General features: G+C 42.3%; 1 protein-coding gene across 1 annotated transcript in view; it reads left to right on the top strand.

The window, feature by feature from the left end:
* Positions 1–13,383, top strand: part of DENND4C (DENN domain containing 4C) — a 1,285,018-nt gene that overhangs the window by 992,967 nt on the left and 278,668 nt on the right. The gene's annotated exons all lie outside the window — the stretch shown is intronic.

Genomic DNA, 13,383 nt, shown 5'->3' with positions numbered 1-13,383 from the left:
GGGCGAACAACTGTTGGACCTGTTTGCCACTCAGCATAACGCCAAATGCCAATACTTCACAAGCTGGCATCCCCAACAGGGATCTCTGGGGAATGCATTTTCAATAGCATGGTTCGGCGTATTCGCCTTCGCCTTTCCACCGATTCTCCTATTTCCCAGGGTCCTCAGGAAGATGAAGCCAGAGCCCCGCACACTAATTCTAATAGCTCCAGCATGGCCTTGCCAACATTGGTTCACAGAACTCCATCTCCTCTCCCTGCAACCTCCAATTCCGTTGATACCGTTTCCATTTCTCCTCACAATGTACCAGGAACAAGTCCAACACCCGGAGCCAGCATCTCTCAAATTATCGGCCTGGCTCCTGAGTTCCACGAATCTCAGGGCTTAAACATTCTTCCAGATTGTAGGGCAGTTCTATCTCGCGCTCGAGCGGATAGTACAAACAGGTAGGCCTGGGCGAAGCACTACGCTCCGCTCGCGGAGTTTGCGAAGTTTTTGCCACTACGCGAGCGGCACGTAGCACAGTGCGAACATGCGTAGTGCAGCGTAGCGTAGTGCAGCGCTCATTTTTTGCTTGTTCGCGGTCCTGAACGTCATGTTCGCGACCACGGGCAAGCAAAATGACATCCCGGCGAGATTCTTGCTTGTTCGCGGTCCTGAACGTCATGTTCGCGACCACGAGCAAGCAACGCTCAACGCGAGGAGGTCAGGTTTTTCATTGTGAGTGGTTGCGCATGCTCGCGACCGCTCTCAATGAGAAACTACCTGTTCGCGTTGAGAAAGCTGCCGCTCGAGTAATAATCTCCTCGAGCAGCAGAAAACTACAGCTAGCACTGTGCAAGATGCCGTTTTCAATGCTTGCACAGTGCCGGATGCTTGTTCGCACTGTGCAATCATTGAAAACACATCTTGCACAGTGCGAACATGCTACTACGCAGCTCGCGTAGTGCTACGTGAAGTTCGCGTAGTGCGAAGTGCACTTCGCGTAGCTTCGCGTAGCACTACTTCGCGAACTACGCCCACCCCTACAAACAGGGCTTATTCCTTCATATGGATAAGGTTCTGTGTCTGGTGTAGATCTCCTAAGGTACATCCCATCACATCCTCTCCAGAAGAGATATTGCCATCTCTTCTCAATCTAGCAACTGTGGGCCTCGCTCACGCTTCCATCAAAGTTCACCAGGCTACAATATCCTGTTTCAGGAGATCTTCTACAGGACCTTCTCTTTGGTCAAATAGATTGATAAAACAATTTCTCAAAGGTCTGTTTCGGACTTTCCCTCCTGTAAAGTCTCCACTTCCAACATGGCAGCTCAACACAGTCCTTGCTCAGCTTATGAGACATCCTTTTGAGTTGATACACAGAGCTGACCTCAAGTTCCTCTCCTGGAAGACTGCACTTCTTCTAGCCGTTGCATCCGCAAGACGAGTCAGTGAGCTTCACGCTTTCACAATACAAGATCCCTTTCTTCAATTCAAGAACGATAGGGTAATTCTTTGGACTAATCAAAGGCCCGTCGGACTTCCACCTTAATGAGCCTATCGTCTTAAAGACTTTCTTTCCGCATCCTCAAAAAGCAACTGAAAGAGCTCTACATTCATTGGATTTGAAACACTGCCTTAAATTCTACCTTAAGTCAAACAACAAAAGAGTGTCGCATGTAGTAAGTATGTGAGCACAAATACAGAGGATAAGTGAACCTTAATAAATCGCATTGGATTTTATAAGGAAGCCTTCACTCACCACCATGGGTCGTGACATGCTTCATCATCGGGCCCACCAGGAGAAGCCGAATGCCTCCCTGGTGTGCTACATGTATGGGTTCCAACCCATCAGCGGAAAAGGTGGTTGTTGTTGAAAGAAATGAGGGTGTGAGCCATTACCTGGTGTTCCAAATGGTGGCCACCTAGGTTGTTGATTGTAGTAGTTGGACCTGCCTCTACCCCCTCGTCCTCGTTTCTGTTTCTGGCTGTGGTCGCTGGACATGCTACTGTTAGACGAATTGCTGTCAAAGTCATCCGATTTATTGGAGTCTCTACGTTGAGGTGTGTACTCAGGATCTGAGTAGGGATATACCTTATTAAATTCAAACTTTTTCAGATCTTTTTGAAATTTGGTAACCTTAGATTGCATTAAGAAATCCTTATATTCTGCCAATTCTTTGTTAATTTCGTCTAACTTTTTTTTGTTGCCAGTTATGGTTGTTTTGAAATGTGACTCGGTGAGTTGGATTTCAACCATTAGTTCCTCAGATAGGTGCAATGCTGTTTTTATGATTAAAACCAACCAATCACGAGTACAATGCCAGGCTATCATTGCCCATTCTTCGCGGAATGTGGCATTGTTTAGGAATATGCGTGGAGCGTTGGTTACAAGGAGCCCTCTTGGAGCAGTATTAGTTGTTAAGTATTGTTTTAATATAGTCCAGTGTAGTATTGTCCTGATCGGGTCGCGTTTCTGTTCAGTTAGTTTTTCCCATTCAGAAGTGCGTGAAATAGCTTGTGATATGGCTGGGTCCGCAAAGAGGTTCAGAACTGCAAGTAAAGCATCCACCTCCGCTTCAGAGTAGGTAAGTCCAAAGTTCGCCATTATTAAATAAAGGGAAGGGAAATAATGTTGGTTAAAGATTGTACCAACTAGTTTTCAAACTCTCACAGCTGCACGCTGCTAAATAGGTTTCAACAATAGGAGAGAGAGGGAGAAAATTCGGGACACTCTCAGTCCCCCAGATAAATCTAAGTCAAACAACAAAAGAGTGTCGCATGTAGTAAGTATGTGAGCACACATACAGAGGATAAGTGAACCTTAATAAATCGCATTGGATTTTATAAGGAAGCCCTCACTCACCACCCCGGGTGGTGACATGCTTCATCATCGGGCACACCAGGAGAAGCCGAATGCCTCCCTGGTGTGCTTCCCTCCTGTAAAGTCTCCACTTCCAACATGGCAGCTCTACACAGTCCTTGCTCAGCTTATGAGACATCCTTTTGAGTTGATACACAGAGCTGACCTCAAGTTACTCTCCTGGAAGACTGCACTTTTTCTAGCCGTTGCATCCGCAAGACGAGTCAGTGAGCTTCACGCTTTCACAATACAAGATCCCTTTCTTCAATTCAAGAACGATAGGGTAATTCTTCGGACTAATCCAAAATTTATACCCAAAGGCCCGTCGGACTTCCACCTTAATGAGCCTATCGTCTTAAAGACTTTCTTTCCGAATCCTCAAAAAGCAGCTGAAAGAGCTCTACATTCATTGGATTTGAAACACTGCCTGAAATTCTGCCTTAAGTCAAACAACAAAAGAGTGTTGCATGTAGTAAGTATGTGAGCACAAATACAGAGGATAAGTGAACCTTAATAAATCGCATTGGATTTTATAAGGAAGCCCTCACTCACCACCCTGGGTCGTGACATGCTTCATCATCGGGCCCACCAGGAGAAGCCGAATGCCTCCCTGGTGTGCTACAACGCCAGAATACTGCGGAGATGGATTTTTCGTGACAGTGATGTGAAAACGTGTGAGTTTAAAAATGTCAAGGTAATGTACCACGCAAAAACTTTATTCAGTGGTCAACCTGACATGATTAAAAGTATGTGTGGGAAATTACCAACTAATGTTTTGGGTATTTCCACTTAAAGTGGGGTCGACATGTTTCTGCCCGTTATGTGTAGTTTACTGGGCTTTCTTCAGGACCATGGGGAGTGTACCTCGGCGGTATGGGCACGCAAAGGCCCACCCGCCGTGAAAGTTAAAAAATATAGTGTAAAAATTGGTGCAAAAAAACAAACTAACAAGTTGTGGGATTTACCTCAAAATTGAGAGGAACCTGTAAAGTCTGAAAAGAAAGACATACATACAAATACAGAGACAAACACGTAGTTAGTAGGATCTGTCTGCTAGGTTTTCTGCAAAAACTATCTCTGAGTAGTTTTGCCCAGGGCTAATCAAAATGTGTTACCACAGTGTCATAGGAGGTACTTTTGTGCAGGAAAACACAGGTCTGGATACCAGACAGATGTGTGGACATGCACTATGACCGAGAGGAATGGCCACTTGTTCATAAAAATCTTATAGAACATCACACGTGGTTAGCGATCAATGAGGCAGGGCCAGTGGTAATATATTCACATGGAAGATTGTAAGGTAGCCCAGCGGGTTATATAACAAGTGGTGAAAATATCTCACTTGTTAGGTAAAAGATCCACACCCCATAGGTCTCGGGAGGGGGGTGGAGGCGACAATGGCACACCCTGTAGTGGGGACAGTAAATCACAAATGCGGCATAAGTAGTTTGAAAAATACGCCCATGGCATCGCAATTTACTTAACTTAGTAATGGTAGGAGGAAAGGATCTTACGCCCGCAACGCCTGGCACCCGCTCAGCACCTGGGAACACTCTCGACCGGACCTCGTGGATGATGTTCGTTGAATGGAGATCGGTAGAAAAGCGAGCCGGCGGGGGGCGGATCCATGCTGGAGCGGGTGAGCCAACCAGGAAGTGGTAATGGGAACGAGGCTTGAAGTGCAAGCGGTATGATAACCGGAGGGTTCTCCAATCACCCGATGGGGTGAAACTGAGGCTTGAAACTCAAGCTTAGTGCGACTTGATTTCGATGTTAGTAAAAACTTTATTGAATAAGGGGGGATGCAGAATCAGAAATACTCGGTGGAATGGACTTGAAAACGGACATAGTAAACAAGCCTACACGGGTGGAATAGATTAAGTGAGATGAAGAAGTATAAGACCCAGGTCCAATTATGCTAAGGTTAGGTGATAATTAGGGAACTATAATGGATTCATAGACAAAGTCGATGAAAAGGGGAACAGTTGAATGCAGATTTGCCATTGTTGTCAGAAAAATTAATTGTCAGAAAAATTAGGAACCATTGGTAATGGAAGTCTAAGCTCTGTGGTGTATACACAAAGGGGTATACGTGTTAAAATTACGAATATTAATTAAATTGCACAAAGGTTAGACTTGCCTGGGACGACAATGAAAAGGTTTCAGTTGGAGTTCTATAAGAAAGGGTATAGTAGCATTTAACCATTAGACTGCCTCAGTAGTTTAGCGTTTTAGTACTGAGGACCAGGGAATCAGATCATTTAGACCATTTAACTGTGTACCCAATCTGTACACCCATCATTTTTCTTTCTCGAAAAGGACACTGGTGATGTTCCTCTCAGTGGAGACATGTTCAATGATAGTCCAGTGGAGGTCATTGGGAGTTTTTATTGCTGTATGAAATGTTCGCTCATTTTGGTTGTCACTTTGCGGCCCCTGATGTTGCTGCGGTGTTCGCAGATGCGCAGTTTGATTTTGCGAGTGGTCATTCCCACATATCTTTTTTGGCAAGGGCACGTGATAAGATAGACCACGTTAGTGGAATTACAATTTGTATGTGTTCTCTGTATCCATGATCTGCCTGTTCAAGGGCAAGTTGTTTGGTGTGTGAAGTCAAGTGGCACACACTACAATTTGAGCACGGATAGTGTCCAGTTATTGGAGGTAAACCCCAAGCGCTAGTAACATCTCTCTCATTTGGAAAACTGGACAGTTCTGTTTTTGGCCGTCTGTGTACTAAAGAGTCTTTTAAACTCCTGCCCTTTTTGAAGGAGAAAAGTGGTTTCTCCCAGGTTTTTTTGTTACTGGTGATGATCTTCCAATGTTTGTTGACTGATTTTTTTCATTGCGTCTGATAGACCGCTATATGTGGTAACACGTGAGTGGCATGTCTCTGGGTTCTCTGATGGTATCCTCTAGCAGCACTTCTTGTGGTTGGTTCCTTGCACATTTGTTCCCTTTTTCTAGGATTTTAGCAGGATATCCTCTTGATTTTAACCTCTGGGTGAGGTCAGTTGCTTGGATCTTGTAGTCCCTGATATCACTGCAGTTTCTCCTTATCCTAAGATACTGACCATAGGGAAGGTTCTCCCTCAGTGGTCTAGGGTGGAAACTTGAAAATTCCAACAAGTTATTTTTCGCTGTCGGTTTGTAATGGGTTCTGGTGGATAGCATTGTGCCATTTATTGTGATAACAGAATCCAAGAATACCACTGACTGCTTGCTGATACAGTGAGTGAATTTCAAGTAGGGATCTAAGGTATTGATCCAGGTCAAGAAGTGTTGTAGTGTTGTCTCGTCGCCCTTCCAGTTAAGGAAAATGTCATCAATATACCTCCTCCATAATCCTATGGAGGAGGAGAACTGATTGCTGGTGGGCAGGACGTACTTGGATTCGAAATCATGGACGTACAATCCAGCTACACTGGAAGCAAAAATACTGCCCATAGAGGTCCCAGTCCTCTGGAGGTATAGCTTTCCTTTGTGTTTGAAGTAATTCTCTTTTAGGGCCATGGTAGCACATTGTAGTATGAAATCTTTGGGTGTCGTGTACTCCCAGATGATAGAGCTCAAGGCTGTTCCTAGGACCCCAAGAGTGTCATCTTGAGGAATGCTTGTATATAGACTCTCAATGTCTAGTGTAACAAGGGTAATGGAGCCTTCCTCCAAGTTAAATGTTTCCAGTAGTTGTAGCATATTTTTTGTATCTTTAAGATAAGTTGAAGTATTCTGTATTAGAGGTTTACGGTAGTGGTCACAAAATACAGAGAGAGGTTCGAGTAGTGAACCTATCCCTGATACAATAGGTCTGCCCGGTGGTGGAGTTATATTCTTATGGGTTTTAGGCAGGGTGTAGAAATACGGTATTGTGTTCTCACCTGCCATGAGAAATGCCGCCTCATGTCTTGAGATGTGTTCATTCTCCTCTGCTGTCTTGACCAAGTCAAGGATGCGTGACTTCAATTCAGGAGTTTGGTCTATTGTGAGCGGAGTGTAATTTGTCCTATTGTTCAGGAGGTTCATACACACTTTGTCATAATCAGAAGTGTTCTGAATCACTATGCCAACCCCCTTGTCAGCTGGCTTGATGGTTATTTCTTTGTTGTTCTTTAAGTCCTCAAGGGCTTTGTATTCCAGAGCGGAGAAGTTCCTAAAAGTTGTTGGTATTTATAAGGACTCCATGTCATTGAACACGGCCTGCTCAAATGCTGTTATTTCAGCTGGAATAGAATAGGGGGGAGGTACAAAGGTAGATTTTACTCTCTGGTTGGTGCCAAAATTGGGAGGATCCATTGTCTGGTTTTCTTTCGACTTGAAAAATTATTTCAATTTAAATTTTATGAAGAAATCCGAAAGCTCACAGTGGAGTTTGAATTTATCTGGTTTGGCTGTAGGGACACAACCAAGTCTTTTTTCTAGGACTTTGACTTCCACTGGACTCAGTGTCTTGCTTGATAAGTTAGTTACTAGACTCCCTGGGCACTCGTGCCTGGTGTCGATGTTTTGCTGCGGGTGTGATTCCCCACTGGGTCGTCCGTTTCCCAGGTGACTTGGTTGTTGCCTCTTCTCCTTCCTCTTCCCCTCCCGCCTCTCTCTAAAAAAGGCATCTGATGTTGGTTCTGGGGAAAAAGGGGCTGCATGTATGGGTTCCAACCCATCAGCGGAAAAGGTGGTTGTTGTTGAAAGAAATGAGGGTGTGAGCCATTACCTGGTGTTCCAAATGGTGGCCACCTAGGTTGTTGATTGTAGTAGTTAGACCTGCCTCTACCCCCTCGTTTTCGTTTCTGTTTCTGGCTGTGGTCGCTGGACATGCTACTGTTAGACGAATTGCTGTCAAAGTCATCCTATTTATTGGAGTCTCTACATTGAGGTGTGTACTCAGGATCTGAGATGGGATATTCCTTATTAAATTCAAACTTTTTCAGATCTTTTTGAAATTTGGTAACCTTAGATTGCATTAAGGAATCCTTATATTCTGCCAATTCTTTGTTAATTTCGTCTAACTTTTTTTTGTAGCCAGTTATGGTTGTTTTGAAATGTGACTCGGTGAGTTGGATTTCAACCATTAGTTCCTCAGATAGGCACAATGCTGTTTTTATGATTAAAACCAACCAATCACGAGTACAATGCCAGGCTATCATTGCCCATTCTTCGTGGAATGTGGCATCGTTTAGGAATATGCGTGGAGCGTTGGTTACAAGGAGCCCTCTTGCGGCAGTATTAGTTGTTAAGTATTGTTTTAATATAGTCCCGTGTAGTATTGTCCTGATCCGGTCGCGTTTCTGTTCAGTTAGTTTTTCCCATTCAGAAGTGTGTGAAATAGCTTGTGATATGGCTGGGTCCGCAAAGAGGTTCAGAACTGCAAGTAAAGCATCCACCTCCGCTTCAGAGTAGGTAAGTCCAAAGTTCGCCATTATTAAATAAAGGGAAGGGAAATAATGTTGGTTAAAGATTGTACCAACTTGTTTTCAAACTCTCACAGCTGCACGCTGCTAAATAGGTTTCAACAATAGGAGAGAGAGGGAGAAAATTCGGGACACTCTCAGTCCCCCAGATAAATCTAAGTCAAACAACAAAAGAGTGTCGCATGTAGTAAGTATGTGAGCACAAATACAGAGGATAAGTGAACCTTAATAAATCGCATTGGATTTTATAAGGAAGCCCTCACTGACATGCTTCATCATCGGGCACACCAGGAGAAGCCGAATGCCTCCCTGGTGTGCTTCCCTCCTGTAAAGTCTCCTCTTCCAACATGGCAGCTCTACACAGTCCTTGCTCAGCTTATGAGACATCCTTTTGAGTTGATACACAGAGCTGACCTCAAGTTACTCTCCTGGAAGACTGCACTTTTTCTAGCCGTTGCATCCGCAAGACGAGTCAGTGAGCTTCACGCTTTCACAATACAAGATCCCTTTCTTCAATTCAAGAACGATAGGGTAATTCTTCGGACTAATCCAAAATTTATACCCAAAGGCCCGTCGGACTTCCACCTTAATGAGCCTATCGTCTTAAAGATTTTCTTTCCGAATCCTCAAAAAGCAGCTGAAAGAGCTCTACATTCATTGGATTTGAAACACTGCCTGAAATTCTGCCTTAAGTCAAACAACAAAAGAGTGTTGCATGTAGTAAGTATGTGAGCACAAATACAGAGGATAAGTGAACCTTAATAAATCGCATTGGATTTTATAAGGAAGCCCTCACTCACCACCCTGGGTCGTGACATGCTTCATCATCGGGCCCACCAGGAGAAGCCGAATGCCTCCCTGGTGTGCTACAACGCCAGAATACTGCGGAGATGGATTTTTCGTGACAGTGATGTGAAAACGTGTGAGTTTAAAAATGTCAAGGTAATGTACCACGCAAAAACTTTATTCAGTGGTCAACCTGACATGATTAAAAGTATGTGTGAGAAATTACCAAATAATGTTTTGGGTATTACCTCTTAAAGTGGGGACGACATGTTTCTGCCCGTTATGTGTAGTTTACTGGGCTTTCTTCAGGAACAAGGAGGAGTGTACCTCGGCGGTATGGGCGCGCTAAGGCCCACCCTACCAGAGGACGTGGAAGTAAAAAAATATAGTGTAAAAATTGGTGCAAAAAACAAACCAACAAGTTGTGGGATTTACCTCAAAATTGAGAGGAACCTGTGTAGTCTGAAAAGAAAGACATACATACAAATACAGAGACAAACACGTAGTTAGTAGGATCTGTCTGCTAGGTTTTCTGCAAAAACGATCTCTGAGTAGTTGTGCCCAGTGCTAATCAAAATGCGTGACCAGTGTCATAGGAGGTACTTTTGTGCAGGAAAACACAGGTCTGGATACCAGACAGACGTGTGGACATGCACTATGACCAAGAGGAATGGCCACTTGTTCATAAAAATCTTATAGAACATCACACGTGGTTAGCGATCAATGAGGCAAATGCAGGGCCAGTGGTAATATATTCACATGGAAGATTGTAAGGTAGCCCAGCGGGTTATATAACAAGTGGTGAAAATATCTCACTTGTTAGGTAAAAGATCCACACCCCATAGGTCTCGGGAGGGGGGGTGGAGGCGACAATGGCACACCCTGTAGTGGGGACAGTAAATCACAAATGCGGCATAAGTAGTGATTTTCACCACTTGTTATATAACCCGGAACCTGGAACAATGCAGACAATTAATAAAATGTCATTCAGTTGACTAGAACTGACAAACAAGGGTGTATATACGCTGTATCAAATTCTGACAGAGGAAATGTTAAAATCAAACTTGGAGATGAATTTGACATTGATGATAAACATTGTTTCTCAAACATTTGGACAAGATACCCTTCGCAATAACAGAACCCACAGTCCCCAATCTATAGCTGGAATGCTGAAGCGATGCTATGTGGACAGGTACAGGTCTGTGCTGCCTAAGTATATTATATCTAGCCAGCTGAGGATAGCTCCTAAGCAATAAGGGCAGGTGAAGCTCGATAAAGAATACTCTGTCCAAGAATGGACAGATTTACTGTGAAGTCATGATTGAAGTCTGCAAGTGTTGCATGGCTTGGTCAGACCTGGGAAGAAACACTGCCATTTTACAAGCCACATAAGTTGCCTTCTTTTCTACACAATGACTTTTGACACACATTTGCTTGAGTGACCGTGTAGGATTAGTTTCTCTGAATCCACTTTGCTTACAAATTCCACTTCGTAAGTACACTATCACGACACCTTGAACATTTAGTACAAGGCCTGAACACACATTGTGCAAATGTATTTATTTGTCCATGAGACGACATGGCTATTACGACAATAAACAATGTTGGCTTGGCTGAGGGCTCTACATGGAAGCGTGGATGCTGTATTATAATTACACACGCATTTCTGTGTTCAAATCAGAGGACCACTCTGCTGTCATTGCAAGATCGTCAGTGTTGTCAGAGTCTCAGCTCAGCTGATTCCTCTTTATCCTCTGCGAGGAGGGATGTCCAACTTATGACGAAGACTGGAACCTGCATTCACTTATTTTCAGATAATGGAGAGTTAGATCATCCAGTAAGGTATTCTTTGTAGAGCACTCACCCCCGGCAACTAGGTTAGGGAGCGCATAGTAGGAGTACACTATACACAGCACTTATATGCCAGTATATATATATATATATATATATATATATATATATATATATATATATATATATATATATATATATATATATATATATATATATATATATATATATATATATATATATATATATATATATATATATATATATATATATATACAGCTTTAGCACAATGGTGGAATTGTTCATTCTTTTCACTGTCCTCATAATCTTGATCACATTTATTTGATTCTGTCTATTAATCATTGGAGTGCATATATTCAATTCAAGAATCGCAATGGTTAAATAAATATTGCAGCACCCCTTTGTGTCCCTCTTGTGTATATACCCGTGTATGCACGGGTGACTGAGCGATAAGGTTCTAAATTTGTTACCACAATTTCTTTGGGGAGTCAGGGATGTCATGTTCCAAGGTTGCCCAAACCATTGGTTACTCTTCTAGGGTTGGGGGTACTAAAGGGGGCACTGTGAGCTAGCAGGACTGTCTGCCAACATATCCTGGTGGATGTATGGAATCAGTCTAGCAACATCCCAACATTTATATTGTCTATACAAACATACAGTTCCTACTGAGAAAGTGGAAACCATACAACACAAGAGGCCTTCTTGAAATTTAGATGCTACAAACTATTACACATGGCAGTGGTCTACCGAAAAACTCTGGAAGACTGTGCTGACTAACACATCTAACTGCTGGGGGTGCGACTACCATGGGGCAAATATGATATACATAATCCTGGATGCACACGATCTTGCATACCTACTGGCAATGAATAGAAAATTCTGGGAAATCTACTAGTGGTTTATACACATAAAACTCTCTTCTACACTAGGGTTTCTTAACACTGCAAAATAGATGTGTAATAAACCATTGCAAAAGATGGCAAGATACCGCTCTGTCAGTCCCCTTAACGTGTATCACGAAAAGATGAAAACTCAGACTACCTCATACCCACATGGACTGTCTAACTGACTTGGCAATGGTGGCTTCACATTATCAGTAAATCGAGAGACTCCTGGACCAACAACAACTTAAAAACATCTGAGGCCCCTTTCTTAATATCCCGACAACTAAGTGTACTTAGTACACTGAGATGTCATTTGCAGGTTAGAATCTTTACCTAAGACTTTTGATTTGCAGGAATAGTGTAGCACTTATCAGTGTGTAATGATATTACTGTTTAAGACTGTTCGATCCACAATGATCGTGGAGAACCCATGACCCCACAGTTAATATGATTGTTATTGTTTCATTTTTTCCCCCTTTCTTGACCTGACTCGCTTTCTTATTTTGTCGCAATAATATCTTGGCATTAGAACATAATGCAACATATTGCGTCTTTCTTTTTTCTTCGTTTGTCACCCCTATACTTATGCCTCTTTTCAATCATCTATTTTCTATCTTATTTTATAATAATGGATGATCATGGATTATTAATACTGGAAAAAGATTGCAATTCTTGTTGCATCACACACATTGAAAGCACAGAAATATGAATAAAACAATATATATATAATCTGGCTTTGGGCTTTTTTATTTTAAACATTTCCGTGTGTTTGACAACCCTGACTGTACTTTTACGAAGCCCTTTTTAATGACATTAAATGATTTTTTTTATTTTACGTGCTACAACGTCTCCACAGGTTTTTGATAAATACTGTCCCTTTTGTGAATTGCTCACCACCATTAAATATACCTTATACTCTTTTCCCTTGTGGTGATTCTCCTCTTTAGCTGATTCCATTTAATTATTTCTCTCTTCCTCTATTTTAAGTTTACAAAGAATGCTATTCCATAACTTGAATAGAAAGACCTAGAAAGAGCAATAATTTATGTACTATGTCTAAACAATAACTGGTGACAAGCTATGGCTGGTTTTGTCGCAGGTTCATGGGATTTGTATTTTTTGTTGTTTTTGTTGTGATTGGTTTAGCTGCTCATTGGTCAATAAAGTATATTGTTTATCTAGAAAAATAATCATGCTTTTCAGATTCTCCTCCAAGGAGTGATTCCCTTCCCTCCTGTTATGCCATTTGTACATTGACACTATGTTTGAAAGCTGTAGCCCAAAGACAGACAAGACCATATCACTGGCTGCTGTTTGCCGTTCAAGTAATGGAGACATTACAGAAGCACACCATTGCACTTATCACGGATAAGCAACTTTGTTGCTTGTCTTTATAGAAACGTCTAGGATTGAATTTACATTGCATCTGATCTGCTTCCCTTTACCCTTCTGAGGTTCAAATTTGCTCTTTCACTGTACTGTACTGAACTTATTGATCCTGGATTTGGATGCATATTTATTAATGTAACTTGTTTTAGATGATTAATGTTGGTAACACAAAGCCATTGTTAATGCACCCTTCACAAAACAGTCTTTAACTCTGTATTTGCTCATCTCACTTTAAGTTGTTTTGAATTGCATACCTTGCACC

Source organism: Lissotriton helveticus, chromosome 2_1, assembly GCF_964261635.1.
Source record: "Lissotriton helveticus chromosome 2_1, aLisHel1.1, whole genome shotgun sequence".
Taxonomy (NCBI): Eukaryota; Metazoa; Chordata; class Amphibia; order Caudata; family Salamandridae; genus Lissotriton; species Lissotriton helveticus.
Note: the sequence above shows the minus strand (reverse complement) of the source record. Positions and strands in the feature narration are given on the sequence as shown.